We start from the raw sequence: 6,410 nt of genomic DNA on the forward strand, positions 1-6,410 counted from the left end.
AAACTGCTACAACACTCCCATCAAATATTTTATTGATTTATGACTTTATATTGCAGATTCCAGATCATGGGGTAGATTCATATTTAACATTACAAAAAAAGTTGACAAATATTTTTCCAAATCTAATATAACAACATATATCATTGCTACTAATATAAAAATTAATTGCTGTCACTTTTTCCCACTGTCAGTCTTCTTAAATTTCAGCTGTTTTAGTGAATGCAAAATGGGGACTTATTCATTTACATTTCCCTAATGACTAATGACGTTCAACATGACTACATATGAACTTATCAGCCATATTTCTGTCTTTGGGTTTGAACTGTAGATTGCTTTAAAATTTGGTGGGTCAAAGATTTATTTTATTGAGTTTTAGAAGTTTTATATACAATTATGACCTAAGACCATATTAGAAATAGTACTTCCAGGAAAATATTTTTAACTTTGCCCATCCTGTTTCTTGATGAATGTATGTTTTAACCACAAGAAAGTAGAAATTCCAATGAATCATTTTTCCTTTTGCACTTGGTGATTTTCTTGGGATTTATAAGGAATATTTGCCTTCCCTGAAGTACATACTCTTACACTTACTAATGTAAGTTTCAGATTTGCTTTTATGTTGAGTTTGGTATTTTAGGTCCTGGCATGAGATAGTGGTCAAAGTTCAATTTGTATATATTTATATTTTCTTTAGGCATCACTTGTTAAAAAGATGTTCTCACACTTCCAACTACCTGTAAATATTATCTTTGTTAAAAATCAATGTACTCTGTATTTGCAGGTTATTAATGCATTCTTTCATGTTACACTGACTGAGCATTTTATTATAATTTTTTTTTTTAAAGAAACTAGTGTTTATTTTCCGTAACCTTTTTCCATTTTGCTTAATAAGTTTCTGCAGAACAGCTCAAGACCACTCTGTGGTTGTTCCTACCCACTCAGTAGCCTGAGCAGTGGGAGCTGAGACCAGTCTTCAGTGGCCGGCTGGGCACTCCAGTCTTCAGCAGGGAACTGCTGGACAGGCACAGAGGGCACCTGCATACCTTCAGATCAGTCTGCAACCTCAGGTTGAGCAGCAGTGAACTCAGGAGCTGGAACAGTCCATTCACCCTGAAATTCCTCCTTGGTCACAGCTTTTTCAGCAGCAGCCTGCTCTTCCTTTTCAATCTCTTCAGGATCTCAGTAGAAGTAGAGATCAGGTGTGACCTCCCAGGGGTGTTCATGGGAAATGGTGCCACGCATGCACAGAACTTCTCGGGCCAGCATCCACCACATAAGACCCACAGAATGAGCTCCCTTATTGTTGCATGGAGTGGCTCCCTTATTGTTGCATAACGCAGAGGAGAGTCTGTTATGCAGAGCAATGGTGGGCAGATTGACATAAGATGCTTATGTCATCTATGTAAGAGGCTGGTGGTCAGCCCTGGGATCAGTAACCATCAGAAGACTTGGCTCCCGGAAGGCTGCCTGGATCTGGTTAGTGAAGGCTCCAGTAGTGAAGCGACCAGCAATAGGAGTGGCTCCAAGTGGCAGCAGCAAACTTCAGCACAGCCCGCTGGCCAGTATTCCCAGAGGATATGACACTGACATCGGCAGGGTTCTCGATGGCACGAGCTGCCGGGAGAAGCTTCTCCCAGATCCTCTTCAGATTTATGATGTATATGCCATCACTTTTCCTTTTGTAGATATATTATTCCATCTGGAAATCAAGGTTGATGCCACCTAAGTGGGTTCCTGCTGCAAGGAATTTGAGGACATCCTCTTCCTTCATTTGCAGGACATCAAGGGCTCCGGACATTGTGACAGTTTCCCTTTAAGTTACAATGGGAATCAAGAACAATGCCATATGGACCCTTTCCTGGGTAGCATGGAAAGGGATTATTATAATTATAATTACACCATTGCTGTAATTGGAATATATGTGTCCCTCCAAAATTCATATATTGGAATCTAAACCCCCAGGTGGTGATATAAGAAAGTGAGACATTTTGGGAAGTGATTAAGTCACAAAGAGTTCTACTCTTGTGAATGGGATCAAATGCCTTTATAAAAAAAGACTTCAGAGAGTAATGTCCCTTTTGCTCTTGTATTTCTTCTGCTGTGTAGGAAAAGGAGTTGGTTTTTTTCTACCTTTTAAGGATGGAGCATGAGGCACCAACTTGGAAGCAGAAAGCAGCCTTCCCCAGACAGCTAATCCACCAGTAACTTGTTCTTGGATTTCCCAACATTCATAATGAGAGATAATAAATTTTTGTCATTTGTAAATTACCATCACAAATATTTTGTTATAAAAAAACTGTACTAGTGCAACAATTATCCCAATCTGATGATTATTGTCGCTTAAAGTCTTGAACTCAGATTATGTAAGCAAATGTCCTTCTTAAAAAGAATTCTTCCTATGTTAAATCACTAATCTTTCAATATAAAGGACTCATTTTGTCAATTTTTAAAATGTAGATTGTCTAGATCAATGTGTAATGTGTTAGTCAGCTTTTTTGCCACTGTGACCAAAACTGACAAATACAATTTTAGAGGAGGAAAAGTTTATTTGGGGCTCGTGGTTTCATAGGTTTCAGTCCATAGACAGCCAACTCCATTGCTCTGGGACCAAAGTAAGGCACAACACCATGGCAGAGGGTCATGTTTGGGAAAAAAAAAAATCAGCTCAGGACTTGAAAATTTGGAAGCACAAGGAGTTCTTGCTCACCAGGGATAAAATATATATCCCAAAGTCATGTTCCCAGAGAACCACCTCCACCCTATCTGCCTGCACTTATCCCCCAGTTAATCCATTCAAGTGGATTAATGCATTGATTGGTTTAAGGCTCTCAGAAGCCAGTCATTTCACCTCTGAATTTTTTTGCATTGTCTCTCACATGGACTTTTGGGGGACACTTCATATTTATACCGTAACAGGTAAAAGGTTGAAATCTAAAAATATTGAGACAAAAATGCATGTTTTTCAACATATTCAGTTCTTCTGTATATATATATATATATATGTATATATATACATACATAAATATTACATGTATATTTATACATATTACATTATAAAATTTTATAAAAGTTATTAAACATCTTTTGAAATATTTATTTTTAATTATCCCTCATTTTATGGATATCTCACAGTTTATGCATTTTCCTACTGAAAGATATCTTAATTGCTTTCATTATTTGGGAATTATAAAGGAGTCTGCTGTAAACATTCATGAGTATTTATTGTGTGTATGTGTTTTTTACTTATTTGGTCAAATACCTAGCAAGTGCTTGCTAGATAGTCTAGTAAGAGTATGAGAGGTTTTGCAAGAAGCTGCCAAAACTCTTTTCCAAAGTGACTCTAACTTCTGAATTTATAGTAATAATTAATGAGAGTTCATGTTCCTTTGTGTCCTCTCCAGGAGTTGATATTGTCACTGTAATTTTAGCCATTCTGATGGGTATACAGTGGTATTTCATTGTTTTAATTGCATATAAGTTTAAGGATCTATGTTTATGCTTATTTGCCATCCTTATTGGTAACATGATGTCTATTTCAGATGTTTATTTCACTTTTTAGAATGATTATTTTTCTTATTTTTCTTTAAGTTTCTCCTATGTTTTGGATAGAAGTCCTTTATATGAGGATTTTGCAAATACTTTTCTTCCACCATACCTCACCTACAGACTAAAAGAAACAACAAACATGAGCTCTCCTTCTTTATTATCCTGCTTTCAAGGACTGCTGCTGTTCTATAGTATTTATTGTCCAATAATATGCAATAGCAATAATATATACATATTATTGCTAATATGTATATATGTATAATGTATATAAATGTATATATGTAATATGTATATATGTATAATGTATATAAATATTGTGGTGTATATATGTGTGTGTGTATATATATATATATATATATATATGTATATTCAATTTAACAATTGATTGTAGTATTATGGAGACTCCCTTTCCAACATCTTTGTCCTTGATTCTGATGATTTTGCTTTGTTATTTTTTGGAGTTTTTTTTAGTTTTATTTTATACTACACATATATAAATTACTTATAAAATTATGTCACATCTTGCAATTCTTTGGTTTTTTCTTCATTACAAAAATAGCACAATCTCCTTATGACCCACAATGCTCTTCACAATTAGATCAAATTCTCATTTTTCAGTTGTAGGAAAAAGTTTAAGAGAGCACCAAAGACCCTCACCCATGATCATACATACTTAGAATAACCCCATCCTGTTAAGTGCAGAAGACTGGTAAATGTGATTTAATATGACTCCAGGGGTTAGATTTTTACCAGTTGATTTTGGAATTAAAAGGGGGGAGATTATCCAGGTGGATCTAACATTAGCAAGTATGCCTTTAAATGTTTTGTGCTCTTCCTGCAGGACTTGCATGTTTGGAGGGCGTATTTGTGAAGCTACATGGCAAAGAACTACAGTAGTATTCAGGAAATAAAAAGGGGCATCCGCTAATAACTAGCAAGGAAACAGTCTTCAGTGATGCAATCACAAGGAACTGAATTCTACCAAGAAACAGAATGCCTGAAAAAGGAGTTCAAGTTCAAGAAAAAAATGTAAAGCTTAGCGTGCATCTTAACTCCAGTCTTGTGATATCCTGAACAAGAAATTCATGTCAGCCATGGCAAGACTTGTGACCTTCAATAATGAGATAATACATTTATGCTGTATTTGCTGCTAAATATCAAGTAATGTGTTATAGCAGCAATAAAAACTAATGCAAAGTGTCATTCTAATGTCAACCTAGGCTATTAAATCTTCTGTCCAGTTAAAATCAAACTTTGTGCTCCATTCTCAATCAGATCATTATGACATTACATACAGACTTCCAAGTTCTAGCAAAATTGTTTTCATTATTTTACCCTCTTTATACATTCATTCTTCAAAGTTTAACTTAGTGATCACATCTTTGGTTAAAGATCATAAATCCCTAAGGCTTTTGATGTCACAAGAATACAAGAAAAATACCTTTATATTTTCTGTTTTTAATTGTTTCTTAGCATATATTTCATTGTAACTGACAAATTAACAATTTACAAAGTACTTAAATAATACCCTCATCTGAATTTATTTAAACTTCAAAACTCACACTTTGAAACACAGATATAAGAACTTATTTGCCAGGAATTCCACACAACAGTGAAATCTAAATCTGCCAGTGACAGCCCTTTCCATTTATCAAACATGACTGAGAATTTTTGGGGAGACAATTTTTGATGCTCTTGGCAGTATTATTTTTTTTAATAGATAATCTAAGTAAGGTTAACCTCAGAGACTATCTAAGAGTGTTTGCATATGTTTCTGGAATTTGACTAGGTCTCTATTTATTATTACAGTACTCCTTAAAGACCAAGTCTGAGACTCATGTAATTACAAAGCAATTAAAGAAGACAAGGCAGAACTGTTAGTCAACTTAACCAATGGAATGAGAAAGAGGACCATTCGCTTTAACTATATATACTCTTGGTATTATCTGTGAAAATTACAGTTACCATTTGTCCAAGCCTAGCCAATTTAAAAAGGTATTTTACAAACATTAAATATATTTTATTTTACTATAATAACCCTAATGAGTTACCTTAGCATTGCATTGCAAATACTACACATCACTTAGTCTTTGAATTTGTATTTTTCCAAGTTGAATATTAGATCCCTGTGGACAGGATGACCTTTTACATTTATCCATTTCTAGTATTTTTTATATAGTGAGGAAAATGAGCACCTAACACAGTCTTTCTTAAAATTTCCACAACTAAAATCTTTTTCCTTCTTTAATAGTAAAAGTCATGTTAGCCCTAAAATTTAGATTTAAAATATATCCAGATTCTGAGTTTTAGTCCCATTACTCTTTGTTACAAATGAATAACTTTAGTCTAGGCTTGAGCAAAACTTATGAAGAATTTTTCTTCATTTAGAACTCTGATAATTTGTTAACATGAATTTTAATTTGAAATAGATAATTTTTAAAGTATCTAATACTCTGTTCTTTTCTTCATATGTTACTAGGAGGGACATTAAATATGTTTACTATAGTGACATTTATAATAGAGAAGCAATTTGTGAATTTTTATAGTAATTTTCACTATTTCAGAGGTTTATTCTTATTTACATTGCCAAACTATATTCATAAACAGCATATATATGCACTGTTGATACTAAATCTACCTGTAATTTGAACTCACACTTTTTTTTATATTAGACATAATTCAATTTTCTTTAAAGTTCTCTTTGGAATATTTCAATTATTTCATCAGATATTTAGCTTCTCATCTTCAATCTGTTTAATTTGATTTCCATATTATATTTATTTAAACAGAACTAGTATCCTTCTTTTGTTACCACGATATTACCATAGCAATCTGAAACTTGTATATGATTTTATTGGTCTCAT

The 6,410-nt window shown here is 33.7% G+C and overlaps 1 pseudogene across 1 annotated transcript; it reads right to left on the minus strand.

Moving 5' to 3' along the window:
- Nucleotides 1-880: 880 nt before the first annotated feature.
- LOC306659057 (small ribosomal subunit protein uS2-like) lies at nt 881-1,846 on the minus strand (annotated as a pseudogene). Its single transcript has one exon. The product of its transcript is annotated as a small ribosomal subunit protein uS2-like (transcript).
- Nucleotides 1,847-6,410: the final 4,564 nt, after the last annotated feature.

This window comes from Sciurus vulgaris, assembly GCF_902686455.1.
Source record: "Sciurus vulgaris genome assembly, chromosome: 4".
NCBI classification, from domain to species: Eukaryota; Metazoa; Chordata; class Mammalia; order Rodentia; family Sciuridae; genus Sciurus; species Sciurus vulgaris.